Here is a 15634-nt window from a genome sequence, read left to right on the forward strand (position 1 = left end):
ATAGCATTTGTACCTGAATTGATATCTGCAAGTGCATGCAACTGCAGGTGAAACAAAGAGTGGTCAACATACGTATCAAAAAGGATAAAGGAAACCCTCCATTAAAATTAATTATAAACAAGCAGAACGATCAACTCTGGTGATACAATGGAATTTATCAATTTTTAAGGGCGGGAAATTCCAATTTCCCTAAATTCCGAAAAGGAATGAAATGCAATTTCGAAGCTTCAGTGAAAATTTTGAGTAATGATAAATGATTTGCACAAAAGAAAAGTCTCAATTTCCTGAAATTATGGAAATTTATAACCTTATTTCATGTAGTCCTTAAAAAACAATAGGAAAAAAAAAAAAATAGTAGTAAGTTAATGTAATATCACCACAATGACAACCTATGGCCATTATAAAAGATAAAAGTCATAATTCCAATATCCAACTAATGATTTTCCTCACACTTACAGTTGGTTCAGTAACATAAGAAGGAAGGCTTCCTGAAAATCCATTGTATGATAAATCTCTGCAATCACAACATATAAGCCGTCATCAATATCACTCCACCAAACTAACAAAACAATCTGTAGACACTAGAAAAAAGTGTGACATGTCTATCCATTGCCGTTCTTTTAATTTTTCACAATTAACTGTCAACTCTGTAATCAAATTTTCCATGTATCATCGAGTGTGATTATTTATTATTGAAAAGATATAGGATTTAACATTTAAATCAGTGGAGAGACTTAAAATTTATATGTCAACTATTAATTAGAAAAAAATCAAAAGAATCTATACATTCATAGATGAGGAAGTTGGTTAGCATTACAACATTGGTAACTGAATGTAGTGGAAGAATGTTCTTGACAAAGATGAAAATGGCCTTCTCAGTACAAAGTTTTATCCAATTTCGACCACATAAACAAACTACCCAACAGTCAAATTGGCAGGAACCAGATATCTGCATTCATATCCTAGCATTCTCATCTCTATCATGCTCACTTAAAGCCCGACATCAAGCTTCATAAAGCAAAGCTAGTCAAATTGTCATCTTATAAAACTTTCCTTTTAAGTTGTGATATGTATGTGTCAATCACAATGCACTCAAGACTCACACCTCTACTTTAACCACCCAACTCTGATTTTATGGGCTACAACTTCACCAAACTTGCTATCCTTATTGTGCATAAAAGACCAGAGATGGAAAAAAATGGTCACTTAGGACTATTTTCAGAGGATCAATTTTTTACTAGGCATACATACCTCCTTATGAGTGCTGGTACTAAAGTTACAATCCACGTAATCAATCTTGGTTCTACTTATTCTAAAACCCACACATCTTCATAATTCTAATTTCGTACTACTTACTTCATAATTTCACCAACTAACATACTCCAAGGTACTATGAATTTAAATTGAAGAAAAATAATCCAAAAAACACTAAAGTGAATACTTCTCATGCTTAAACGTTGGCAAGAAAAGAAAAATATAAAACAACATTGGTAATTAGAGCTCAAATTTCAAGTATCACAAGTGACAAGATTAACACTCTGTCCAAATAGAATTTTTGCAAAGCTCCCACAAATCTCCAAATTTCAGTTGGGCACATTTCAGATAGTTTCAATTATAGACTTTGTAGCTTGGTTAAACTTATAATTCAATTCGGCAAATCTGATAAGAAACTTAAGATTTCAAAAACAAACAAAAATCATACAAAAAAGACCATCACATTATCATATATTAAACTATTATATAGTAAAACAATTTTATGACAAAATGTACTAATTACAAATGAATGAAATTTGATGTAACAATTAAGCAACCATAATTCCTCAATTGCATGAAGGTTAAACTCATCTGATACATAAATAATGTTTATCCATCTTGGAAGAGAAATGATTTATGATTGGATCACAATAGAGGAATAAAGGGAGCCAAACAAGTGTAATTCCAGCACTAGCAAGATCAGGGATGGACTTACTGATCTCTCACTCTTCTCACATGACGCCCAATTCACTCTTCTCAAAAAATGCCCAATTGAATCCCTTAACATCAAAAGAAGATAAAAAAAATAAAATAATCACAATAATAAATTGCTTGGCTGATTTTTTTTCTTTTATTACAAATATCTATGCTAGTTGTGAAATGGTCATAATGAATCGGTAAAATACTGAAACTCAATGCAGGTTAACAATGCAGGAATTACAGGAACCATAATAAATGGTGAAGTTATAACAGGCCAAAGCGACGAGAATGCTGTGGTAAGTTTATGAGAATTTGGTTTATTAAGAAATTTGGTAATTTTAACTATAGGAAGTACTGAACTATTCTTCATTAATGCAGCGCAAATTGATGGAAGCAATCTGTGTTGGGAAATTGCAAAATTAATGGGCGTAAAAGGATAATTTTCCTACTAACATAATTACTTTTATAAATGAGTTTAGGATTGGCAATGGGTCGTGTTGAGGTTTGGGTATTCTGAAGGTGGATAGAAGGGAGAAAAAGAAGTAGAGATGGAAGATTCTAAGCACCAATAGATCGCATTCTTTGATAAATCTATAACAACATTTAACCATAAAAAATATGAATTATTAAATATTAAGGAGCTAAAAATAATCCAAATCAGTGATAGACGAAATAGAAATGGACATCTCCAATTGAAGATTGGCACACGCATGGAATGGTGGACAGGCCTATGGAACTTCCCCAAATGAGTAGCCTAACATAGAATTTGATACACTTGAATGACGACGCATAGGCAAGCATGTAAGAGCTATAATTAATAGAAAGGATAATGAAATATGCTTGAAGGTAGTGAATAATGCGTTGACTTACCTTAGATGCTCCACTGAGCTTGATAATATAGATCTAGATCTAAATTCTAGACACCATGGCCTGCTTTATAAACTCCCAGGAAATGTTCATTGGTAGCCATAGCATTCGGAGAAGACATCTTAATATCTGTTGATCCTATCAATCTGCTTCTAGGAGCAATGAACGCTTGGGCTCATAATAGTGGTGATTCTATTAATGTCATATCAGCACTTGTTTTCCAGCTAATGAACTCATAGATAAAGATCTAGAATCCCACCTATTTAAAGTGAACTTGACTCCAATGCATGCACTGTAAATAGTGTAGAGATCTTACCATCTATGATCCTACCAATCTATATCTAGGAGCAACGGAAACTTGATTTCACCCTTAGTTGATAGAGAAATCACGTATCATGAGTTTGGATAGTCAGCATATTCTCAACTTGATTTCCCTAAACCATAAATCATTCTCTTAAAACAATCTGCATTTGTAAGACAATAACCTCACAAATTTGTAACAACACAATATTAATAAAATAAAATAAAATAATTAACAAATAGATATTACTGTAAAACAGATCCTACGATCACCCTTGTTCGTACGTAATTTTGTTGCAATAGTGTAGAGATCTTACCAATCTATATCTAGGAGCAACGGAACTTGATTTCAACCTTAGTTGAAAGAGAAATCATGTATCATGAGTTTGGATAGTTAGCATATTCTCAACTTGTTTTCCCTAAACCATAAATCATTCTCTTAAAATAATCTGCATTTGTAAGACAATAACCTCACAAATTTGTAACAACACAATATTAATATAAAAAAATAAAATAATTAACAAATAGATATTACAGAAAAACAGATCCTACGATCACCCTTGTTCGTACCTAATTTTGTTGCATATAAGTACCTTTGCTCTAGATGTTATGTTGATCATCTCAAGCATTTAGAATTAGTTCTTATATTTGTAAAATAAATAAAAAACAGATAAATAATAACAGGTTCATAATTTAGATCAATTGATGAAACCAAATTTATTCTTGTAAAAAGATATGTTCTTCAAAAGTTGTAAACAATTAGAGGAGCTACAGTGATGCCAATCTATAACAAAGAATCAAGATCAAAATGCTTTGAAATATAATTGTACAAGAAAAACAAGTTCATCATTCAAGAAAAATTGTTCCAAAAGCAATTTAATTTCACTGGATTGAAAAAGGGGAAAAATAAACAAAATGAAAAATTTTAGAGATCAAAAGACGAACTTGCAAACGCCACTAATGGAATGGAGTTAGTGATCAAAGACGTACCTAGATCCAAAATAAGTGACAAATAGAGATGAACTACTCTTTTGTTGCAGATAAGAATTTTTTTCTCATCCAAAGAACCTTTAAGTTATGAATATCAAGAAAAAATCTACAAAATCTAAGAATTCAAATACAGAATTTAAACAAAAACAAGAGAATATGCACATAGAGAAAATTACCTAAGATCGGAGATTGAAATAAATTACATTCGAGATCTGGAGCACTTGGGACAAGATCTAGACCTGTTTCGCCATCTCCTTCATTATCTTTCTTCGTTACAAAACATTGTGCAAGACTATTTAGAATGTAGAACTAGGAACTTAAACATCAATCTCAGATTTAGCCCACGCAAACTACAGCCACAAACTAAAAATGAAAAAACAAGTCTGGAATGGTTCCTTATCTGTCTAACAACTCATTCGAAGGAACTCTGTTTGGTTTGCTCGAAGAGGATGCTTCGTCGTGCTTTGAGTTTCATGGCTTCTCGTGTGATTTTCAAGCATTTTAAAGCTTCATTGTTGTTTCCATTCATCGACATTGCTATAAAGGATTCCAAGAAAATTTCGAAATGTAGCTAGTTTTTGTTCATCAAAAACTAAATAAATCAAAATCTCGATCAATAGATTCAAATTAAATTCCAGAAAATAAATAAATAAATGAGAATTAGTGAGAAAAAACTTACAGGGAGAAGATCGAATCACGATCGATTTGTTCATGGGCCCTCCTGTTTCTTCTTCTTCTTCGAAGAGCTACTAATGAGTATCATTTCTGTTCCAGGTTCTATACAAGGATTAGACGAGCGGGGGATACTTGAATCCAACTTTGATGCGGGGCAACCGACTTCAAAATATCTATACAACCTCTTCGTAGCAAGACACGTGGATATCTTTTATTTATTTCACACCCCTAGTTTTCAAATATTTTAAATACGTCCTTAGAAGCGCCACGTGTAATCAACGAAGAGGGTTGAAGCTTATAAAAGTTATTTCCTGGGAAACTTCTGTTCCAAGTTATAACTAGGGTTAGAAAACCATCTTTATTTGTCTTCCTTATAAAAAGGCATGGAAGACAATTAGATGGAAAACGATTCGGTGCATACGAGTGACGGCAGCTTGTAAGAGAAGAAAAGGAGATGAGACGGAAGATGATGATGGTGCAAGTAATAATCGGATCAGATACTCAATCCGTGTTTGATTATTACTTGTTCCTTTATCATCTTACATCTCGTTTTCTACATCACTATCATCAGATTATTTTCTTTTCGAAAACTAATTAGATCTAATTAGATCTGAAATCCAATCCGTTCTGAAAATTTCGGATATGGATTCTTGATGTTTTGGATTCTGATAAGAATCCCATTTGATGAGATTTCTATTTGAATTTTTATTGGATCAGTTCTGGATCAATCATGTTTGATAATTATTCGATTCAATAATATGTTAGAAAATATATAAATTATTTTATATATTTATTAAGATGTATAGAATTTACTTAGATTTTATATGTATAATCGAATTTGGTCTAATTCAAATGGATCAGATCATTTTAATATTGAGATCTGACAAGAAACCTGATCCGACAAGGGTCTAATTTGATATTGATCGAATTTATCTCGGATCCGATCCGATTCTTATTGGATTGATACCAAATTTACCATGATTCCATTCGGACTAGATCCATTAACAACGCTAGTGTGTGTGTGTGTGTATAGAAAGTTGGGCCGGCAACAGATCCGATTCTCTCTACCAACTTGACCAATCAACATAGAGCATTTGATTGGCTCACACTTTCTTGATGGGACATAGCAATCACGATGATACTTAATTAGGGTATCAACAATATAGTTTGTCAACCCAAAATAACCTTATGTTTCTTCCTTCTTGAACCTCTCATAAACCCTTTCTTGTTCTTTTAAGTGTATAGGTTGAAGGAAACGGAATCTTGAGGTGAAAACTATAGAGTAAAAAAGTTTATTTTAGAGATAGTAAAGTTCAAAGACAATTAGGGGGCGATTGATTACGCTTCAAAACGCAATTTTACCGGCGTTTGCGTCAAAACGCGGTATTTTATTTTTTTTTTCGTGTTTGATACAGCGTCAAAACGCGACGTTTTGAAATTTTTAACGCAAATTTCCGATATGTACCGCTGTTTTGAAAAGCGGATGGGAGGAGCTTCGCACAACAGCGTTTAAACGCAATTATATGAAATGACGTTTATGCCCTTCAACATTTTAAAAAATTCCAACAACAGTCCGCGATTAAAACGAGCTTACCTTCTTCTCTTCTCTGTTCGGTCTTTCTCTATTCGGTCTCTCTCTCTCTCTCAGATCTCTCTCGGACATCTCTCTCTATCTCGCACATCTCTCAACCTTGTTTTCTCTTCTCTGTCCTTTTCTCTCTTTCAGGTTTCAACTTCTCTTCTTTGCAATATTGTCCTACACTACTCATCCTTCTCCATCAATGGAGGTGAGTGTAATAAGGAAAAAATAAAATAAGTCTTCTACAGAGTGAAGACTGAAATCTATTGAATCGATAGAAGCTTGCCGACACCCACATCGATCATGGGTTCTTCTTCTCTTTCGTATTGGGATCATCTGAATCTGCTTCTTCTTCGTCCAATCCTCACAATCGCGTTTGTTCTTTCTTTGATCATGGGTTCTTCTTCTCTTTAATGAATTAATTGATTTAGGTTGGGTTCTGGCATGGAAGTTGTTGCTGGTTCACATCCCTTTGGTGTAAGATATTTGCAAAAGTTTGCAGAGGAAGAAACTAAAGCCGAAGCCACCAACTCGTCGGGTTTCCCAATTTTACAGAAGTGTCGATGCTCATCATTCGATTAGTGCCTTGTAATTCCATCCCTTTGATTTTTAATTTTTTTTTTAATTCATTCTTTCACTCTGTTATTCTATTTAAAGTGATTGAAGGGAAGTTGTGATATTTCCATGGTTCGTTTGTACTTTTATCTTATTTTTGTTTCAACAATTATTTGGAATTCCTCTACTTATTAGTTGTTTGATAAAATGTCACAATGAGTTTGTTTAGTTTGAGTACTTCTGAACTTTTTACACCAATGGATTCAACAAGTGTTTGGAATTCTTCCACTTATTAGTTTGTTTGATAAAATGTCAAAATGGGTTTGTTTAGTTTGAGTACTTCTGAAATTTTGACAGTAAACCAGAATCTTATCTTATAATAACGTTGTTTTGGGTTGAAAGAAGAATTCTCTATTATTTGGTGATTTTGTACCCTCTCCTCATTATTAACTGTTTGGGTTTATCTACTCTTGATTATGTATCTAGGTGTCCAGTGGAGGCACTCACTCAGTAGCATTAACACGTGATGGGCGAATGTTTTCTGTAAGTACCTTAATGCTTGTGTTTAAAAGATCATTCTGTGCTTGTTGAATATAAGATCAACCTGGAAGTAAGAATTTAGCTATAAAGAAGAAAACAAAATATAAGTGTAAACAAAGAAAAAAAAAAAACAAAAAGACAAATAAAGTAGAATACCGACTTGTATATCCCTCAATGTATTAAATTTTGGTTTCAGTGTCTATTTTGGTCAGGTTGAAAATGGAAACATTTAATTAACATTTTGATTGATGAGATATAGCAATCAATGGGAGTTGCAAGTTTGAAAACATGGGTACCATTAATATTCACCAAAACTTGAAGGGTATGTCAAATTAAATTTCCCTAATTCCGGTCATCATATGTTTTATTCTTGATCATTGTCTTCATGCATGGTAGTTGTTATTAGTGAAACCGGTAAACCATTCTTCTTAAGTCTTGCAAGCACTCAAGAGCTATGAAATGTGCGTACGTGCGTGTCCATGCACATGGGTGTATTTTGTTTGGTAGGCAGCGGAAGTACTATGGTTAATGCACCGTCTTGGAATGTTTCAGCCAGGACTTGAAAAATTCGTTTTTTCTCTTGACCAAAACATTGCCTCAAATGGAAGCCGAGGCCGGGGTCAAAACTTCCCATTAAAAGCTACCTATCCTGAAATATCAACTCATTTTTTCAAATCTGCAAGACCCAATTCTCGTTTCTCCATCCAAACCAATCAAAATCCCAGGTTTAGATCAGCCCAATCAGCTTCACCTAAGAAAAGCTTGCAAACCATTGATGCTTCTACTAACTATCATGCTCGGTATGAAAGAAAAAATGTCATTTTTTCTTATTAAATATGCCCTATTGATTTTATTTTATTTTTTATTTTTCGTTTATGATTAGAACTATTAATGGCTATTTGGGATTTTGACCATTTTACTCCCAAAGTAGTGAAAGAATTCTATTTGATTTTGTTTCTAGTTCTTTTGGACATTTTGAATGAATGGGTATGCTTGTACTGTTGTTTTTTCTTTGATTGATATTTGAAATTTTGATTCTCTAATGTGTCTGGGACTCATAATTTCTTGAAATTCCCATATTTATTCTTATCAATGGTGGAAAATTTTTTCTTCTTTGTGATGGTTCTGTTTATTGTGAAAATTTCTTGAAATTGGAGTTTTTTTTTTTTATTATTGGAATGGAAGGATCAAAGGAAAAAATGTGGGTTTGTTTTTTGTATGGGAGATTATAATATCAACATATGTTACCGATCAAAACAAAAGAATATCAACATATGTTTCTTGGATTTTTCTAATCGGGTGAATTATGCTTGTTGATCAAATGTTGGATTCTAACACTCCATTGAACTAGCGTGCCATTTCGGGATGTATTTTTATTTTATTTTCCTCAATTGCAACATATTAAATGTACCATAGATTATGAGTTCGACCTTTTCAAGATGAAGTTGCCATTGTGGATGATGTATCATTACATATAATTGTTATGTTGTCTATGGGTATATGACATGAATCATATCACATTACATTACCCATTATTATTCTTATTATCATATAAAAAGTTTATCCGTAAAAGATTATGGAGAAAGGACTACCTAGGGGTTTTTACTCTTGTACCCTTCTATATTAGTCCCCCCAAGTAACCCTTCCCCTCTATGGTGGCATTCACTTTAGTACCTTTTTTTTTTTTCTTTTGGAGCCCCTAGGTAGCCCTTTCTCCATGTCTTTCATTTTGGGATTCAAGCCCAAGATGTGGCGTTTGCTCTAATGCCAATTGAGACAAACCTAACCGATACACAAAAAGCACTGAGGTGGTAATGGTGTAGATATAGCTCTTGTCTCTTGGAGTTATAACAAAGTAGCACTAAGGTGATACTCGGGTTCCCCATTTTGTTTGAATTTGACCTCGTCGATATTATGCAGGTATTTTGTTTATCAGGAAAATTTCATATGTCTATTTTTAAGAGGAGATGCTGCCGAAATTTCTATAGAATTATAAATTTTTCTATAATTTTTTATAGAATTATAAACATTTTAAATTAAAATAATTATTTTTTTTAATTTTTTATATAATTTTATTATATTTATATATATTTAGTGTAATTATATATGTATAGAGGTATTCTGATAATTTTTATGCATTCTGGTTGCATTATCAACCTTAAGGGCATTCTGGTCATTTTACCCTACTACAGCAGATTTTAGAAGCTGTATCAAACAGTCCACAGTCAGATTCTAGTCAACAGCACAACAGTTTTAAAAAGCTCTATCAAACAAGTTTTTCAGCTTTTTAGATTCTGACAGCAGATTCAGACAGCAGATTCTGACAGCAGAAGCTGACAGCAATTTTAAGAAGCTGAATCAATCAGCACCTAGTTTTTTGGATATATATATATATAAACTAATGGGTTTTAAAAGTCAAAGACAATTTCGTAGGTCATTAGTTTCAAGATAGAGAGAAAGTTATCTCTAATTTACATGTACTTCAAATTACCCTTTCTTTAATTATTATAATTACTAGTATTATGTAATGGAAAGTGTAGTCATTAGTGGGGGTAATTTTGTCCACTTGAAAATCTACAGTCGGATTGTTGATTTATTATTTTTTTTTTAAAATTTCTCGAGAAATTTTTTTAATAATTATAAAATTATATATTTTAATTTTTAATTTTTTTCACAAAAATCAATAATACATCTACATGTTAATTATTATGTTTAAAGAAAATTATCATATTATGAAGGTATAACATGGAAACACATACCTCAGTCGAAAAGGAAGTAGATAAAATAGTTAAAAAATGATATAAAAACAAGTCCTGAAAAAATGTATATAGGTCTGAATATGAACGATCTCAAATGGTCGGGATAAGGAAACATTAATTAATAATTATGATAATAAAATAAAATAAAATAAATCATGTCACACAAATTCTTCGTTTATTAAAAGCAAATTTCGACTCCAACAGCTCATTTGTCATCCAACACTACTCATTAAACTTGTCTAAAGTGAACGAAATCCTGTTTTGAGTAAAGATGGATCATTAGTGGTCAATTTCTTATAAATCTTGATCAAGAACAAATGGTAGGAGTGTCAATGGGTTGGTTCCTAAGGTTTTTGAACTAGACCATCATATTTTTTCCGGTTTCGATTTTAAAACTTGTAGAATCGGAATCACCAAAAAATGCAAGTACACATTGATTTCGATTCTTAATTAATGGATAAGATTAAAAAAAAAAAATTTCTCGAGTAATACTAGGATTCTATTTTGTTTATATGCAAGTGTTTTTTTTTTTTTAACTATAAAATACAAAAAAAAAAAAAAAAAAAAAATCATTTACAAATTAAATTTGCAAAAATATTCCTTCAAAAACATAATCCATCATCTATAAAAGCATTAATTGCAAAATTGTAAATGTTCTAAAGAATATATAAATATACTTGTTTTTATGTTTTTTTTTTTTTTTTTGAAAAACTAAAATTCATCTTTTTTTTTTTTTTTACTATTAACAAAGTTATTGAAAATATAGACATTTTAAATTAAAATACATAATTTATATGAAAAACTTGATAAAATTTATATAATATTGTTTAACTTTAAAATATATGAGAACCTTCAATCATTTATAATATGAAAAAATGGTAAAACAAATCAATTTCGGGTATCCATGGGTCAGGTAGAATCTATCAGTTCCGATTCTTATTAGATTCGATTCCTTTAGACCCAACTTTAATCGATTATTGAAAATAAAGATTTGGAATCGGGGTCTTCGATTGGGTTCAATTCCGATTAAATGGGTACCCATTGGTTGTATTATTATTTCTTTAAGTGCATAAGAAAAATACAGACCATCCATGTACTTAAAGATAAGTTCATAATACATTTCCTAATCAAATCACTATTAAAAGTGAGAAATTATTCTCATTAATTTATTATTAACAAAATTAAATAAAGTGATAAATTATTCATTTTCAAATTCCATTTTCTTAAAGAATACGTTGTGTTGGAGTAACATTAAAATTGACATCGACTCTCACATTACTAATGTGGAGGTGCACACATAGTCATAGATGATTTTCACTCATATCTCGATGAAAAAACATCTAAGATTCCATATATGCATCCACGTCAGCAATGTGCGAATCAACGTCATTTTAAATGTTTGTTTTAGGATTTTTTTTTTCTCCTTCAATCTTTATTTATTTGAGTTCATTTGATTAACAAAATTCTATTTTAACTTACAAGCATTCTACTAATTATTTTATTAAATTAATATTTTCCATAAAATATAATTTATTAAATTACTTTTAAACTTAATGTGACATAAACATTGATTAGAGAATCAATTTTGATTTCAGTAGTGGAGCAGGAGAGAATAGTAGCGTACACGTCATGTCATTGATCACGTCTTCAACTGCTTCCAGATACCATGTTTTTGGTAACTGTAGGTGATCTAAGTGTGGGTCCCACTAGATAATACAGAATACAAATATATCAACGGCTCTGATCAATTTCACATACAGATTACTCTACTCGATTAAAGGTCTTAATCATCAATTGGAACGGATTGATCATCACCAACCTCTACCTCCTCTGTTTGCACCATCATACATATTTTAAATTTATAAAATAATTAAAATCAAATTTTAATTTTTTAAATCATTAATTATATTTATAATTTTTGAAAGAAATAAAACTCGGTCAGGGTTTTTTTACTTGACTCAATACATTTTCTTGTTGACTTGATAGAGTTTTCAAGTTGAATCGATGAGTTGCCTCTATGAATTTAAGAATTGAGTTAACTTGAAATTCAATCGAGTTGAATCATCTTGACTCAACTTGTTTTAAAACATAGGTTATGATCATCCAAAATGTTAAAGATGTGACAACTCTTGAGGATATTCGCATTGAGTGGAGATCATGTACCAATGATGGTGGCAGAGCCAAGATTTTCTGGTAGAAGAGGTAAATTATAGTTGACCGATAAGGTTGAAGAGCTTAAAGAAGAGTGGTTTTGAAGAGAAAATTCCAGGATTTTTTCATTAGAGATCGAAGAAAAAGACATTTAATTCATTTCTCATTAGTCTATGGAAGAAGAAATGTTATCCATTTAAAAACATATATAAGGATCTCAAATATTGACCAAAACGCATACATGCACTTACCTTCAACTTAAAATATAAAAAAAATCCTTTAATTTATGTTCCCAAAGCAAGTCATTTTCAACAATTTGGGTAATTTATCTTTAAAATAATACTAAATTGGGTAGAATGTGCACATAACCACATATTTTTTCCTTGTGCATCACGAGGAAATCTATGTTTTTGTGTACATCCACTCAGTTTAGTGTGTTTGAGTATCTTCTTTAAGTCAATTTATCACGGTTTTTTTATTATAAATCTTAATCTTGAACTATAGGACTAATTTACTTTAATCTTCTAACCTAAAGAACAATGTAGGTTTTTTTGAATTAAAATATGAGATTTTTTAAGAAAATTTTAGGATTTTCTACAAAAGAGAGTAACGCAAGGCTCAAAACAATGGATTAAGTTGAGGTTAAATGAAATGAATTAATTTTCTATATTGAAGAGTTTGAAAATGACCGATTTTAAGATGAAAAATGAAAGATTTCATTTTTAATTATAGACTGAAGATGAGGGTATTTAGGTTATATTTTGTTAGTGTAATAAAGGACACGGTCAATGGGGCATGTCTTCAATTTACAAACATGGGGACATCTCAAATATTCACCCAAATGTGGAGGGGTATCCAAATCAACGAAAACATTTGGGGGAGGGGCACGGTCATCACTTTGAAAACATAGGGGGTATCTCAAATATCTATTAAAGATTGAGGGGCATGTCATTTTTTTGAAAGCAAAGGGGTGTCTCAAATATTCATCAAAAAATTGTAAGGAGGGACTAACAAAGTCAAAATAGATATCTCACCGGTTAGAAAATATAGGTGTATCTTAAATATTTAAAAAAGTAGAAGGGGTTTTGATAAATCCAAAAAAATTTAGTGGATGTGGGGGGAAATTTCAAATGTGGTGGCAAATATAGGGGTAAACGCTAAATATATCAAAATGATCAGAAGGAATAAGTAATTTTTAGAAATTCTTGTGGGAGGTGATTGCCCCGAGTGTATATCCTCCCCTGCCAATGAATGTTCAATAGCGAGCCAAGTCTCCCATGATGTAGCACAATCTTGTAGGCTTATAGACCAATGAATGCTTCTTCTACGACCCTTAACTGAACGCACTAAAATCAACTTGATTGATGATGATTTCTAACCATAGATTTGTATATTTTCATCATGATTTTAAGACTCATGGTTCTTTATTTAAAAGATAAATACAACAACATCAACAAGAAAGTCTTTTCCCAAAGATTTGTGATCAACTAAATGAATCTTATTCCTTTGTTCCATTATGTTCAAAGTCAAATATTTTATTAGAGTTGCAATCCAGAATGGTGTCCAATTCCTATAATAACATGCGGTGTCTACATGATGCATTTTGGTTGAAGATTAAACACATATATGGTCCTGCTCTTGTAGTTTTACTTTTATTGTCTCCATCTTTTTTATTTTCCTTTTATTCTTTAAGGATTTTCAACTTGAATGTTTCTTCAAACTGGGGTTGTAATTGATTTTTGTTGAGCATACCTAAATATACAATTTTGTTTCCATTGAGCCTCACCTCCTTAGTAGTTTATTGAATATTCATAACTAGTTGACTCAATATTTTTTTAATACTTATTTTATAAATATTAAAAATTATATGTGATAAGTGCCTAAATGTTCATATTTTATCATGTATTTTGAGCACAGTTGGTATTTCAACTACGTTGGTTCAGGTTCACGTTGATTTTATCTCAAAGCTCTTCCCCCAGTTTTCATTAGTTCACGCGAACAATGGCAAGAAGATACCGCGGACCAACCCGCTCCAAACACACCACCATCACATACAAACAAGGAATGCATTGAGATTCTCAAGTCAATTCAACCAGCTTGAGGACCCAAAGTGCAAAATTGAGAGGCCCTTTACTCAAGGTATTATGACAAGTTATCTGACCAAAGATGTGCAAATCAAGGCCAACTACACAATGGTGCAACCAAAATTTACCATGGCATGGTAGGGTGATTTCATCTAGCCCACTTATTTTCACAAATTGCTTCTTTTGTGTTGGTGAGCTCACATGTGTCTCACTCGAGAATGTTATGTAGAATCTTAATAAATAGACTCTTAGGGACCTAATTTGAGGGATCCCACTTGTAATTCTCTTGTAATTAGTATAGTAGGTTAGATTTGGTATTTTTCCCCAAATTTTCTGTAAATTTTTGAAGGTGGGAGAGAGAAATAGTGTGCTCAAGCTTGTTCAATCAATGGAGATCAATTTTCTTTACTTTTATTTTTACTTTTGTGCGATCAGAATCCAATGGACAGTTCTGATGGATTCTGCCTCATTGATCCGAAGTCGTTCCGAGCACTTCCCTTTTCGCAGCGACGTGATACCTGTCAAAATCACTTTGACGCTCAAGTTAGAAAAGCAGAAGAATAGTCTAAGAAAATTGGTTAGACCTCTGATCCTCCAAATTATCCCCTCAATAGTGTTTATTGTGCTATTTATAATCCTTGACAACAAATCAGGATTTCCCCTTTTTCAGGCGACAATCCTGGGATCTCCGCTGACTTTACGGGATTGTTTACCTAATGAGGATCTTCTGGATTGATTGTACTATTCTGCATAGATCTCCTCCGAGATTTCTGGGATTGATGTGTGCGTATTAGACTTATGGTTATTCTATGATCTGGCCTACCCTGCTTGACTGTCCTAATTCAATTTAATGCTGTGTTGGTTAGGGAGGTCTCTACTTTGACCTGCCTTACTTGAGGGACAGTGCCCGTATGCTGACCTGTGCCTGGTACCACTTAATCGGTTTGGACACGTGTACGACTTAGATTACTGCGTAATTATTTTCCTCTACAACCTTTTTTATCTTCTTGATTTTGTAAGGATGAATGACTAATTTCCTCTATTAGAGAGGTTGGGGAAGCCAAAAGTAAGATGGTCTAAGTTCTTAGATGCAATTTACTTCAATTTTTAGTAATACTTAAATTATTTTCAATTTTTTTTTTAGGTGATCAATACTTAATCTAGATGATTCGGTCTTAGAT

General features: G+C 32.1%; 1 protein-coding gene across 39 annotated transcripts in view; it reads right to left on the reverse strand.

The window, feature by feature from the left end:
* LOC147391708 (alpha-amylase isozyme 3A-like) overlaps positions 1-5358 on the reverse strand; it is a 24235-nt gene extending 18877 nt beyond the window's left edge. For 2 of the 39 annotated variants that reach the window (XR_015182710.1, XR_015182708.1), the window contains exons 1-4: positions 4790-5333; positions 3438-4681; positions 2824-3284; positions 457-514 (exon numbers count right to left, since the gene is read on the reverse strand). The gene's annotated coding sequence lies outside the window, so the exon portion shown is untranslated. Of the gene's footprint in view, positions 42-456; positions 3285-3437; positions 4682-4789 lie in introns of all 39 variants that reach the window. The other 37 variants (XR_015182703.1, XR_015182702.1, XR_015182698.1 and 34 more) reach the window with 35 other exon arrangements.
* Between the last annotated feature and the right edge of the window lie 10276 nt (positions 5359-15634).

Source organism: Akebia trifoliata, chromosome 11, assembly GCF_017979445.1.
Source record: "Akebia trifoliata isolate Shusen 1 chromosome 11, ASM1797944v1, whole genome shotgun sequence".
NCBI classification, from domain to species: Eukaryota; Viridiplantae; Streptophyta; class Magnoliopsida; order Ranunculales; family Lardizabalaceae; genus Akebia; species Akebia trifoliata.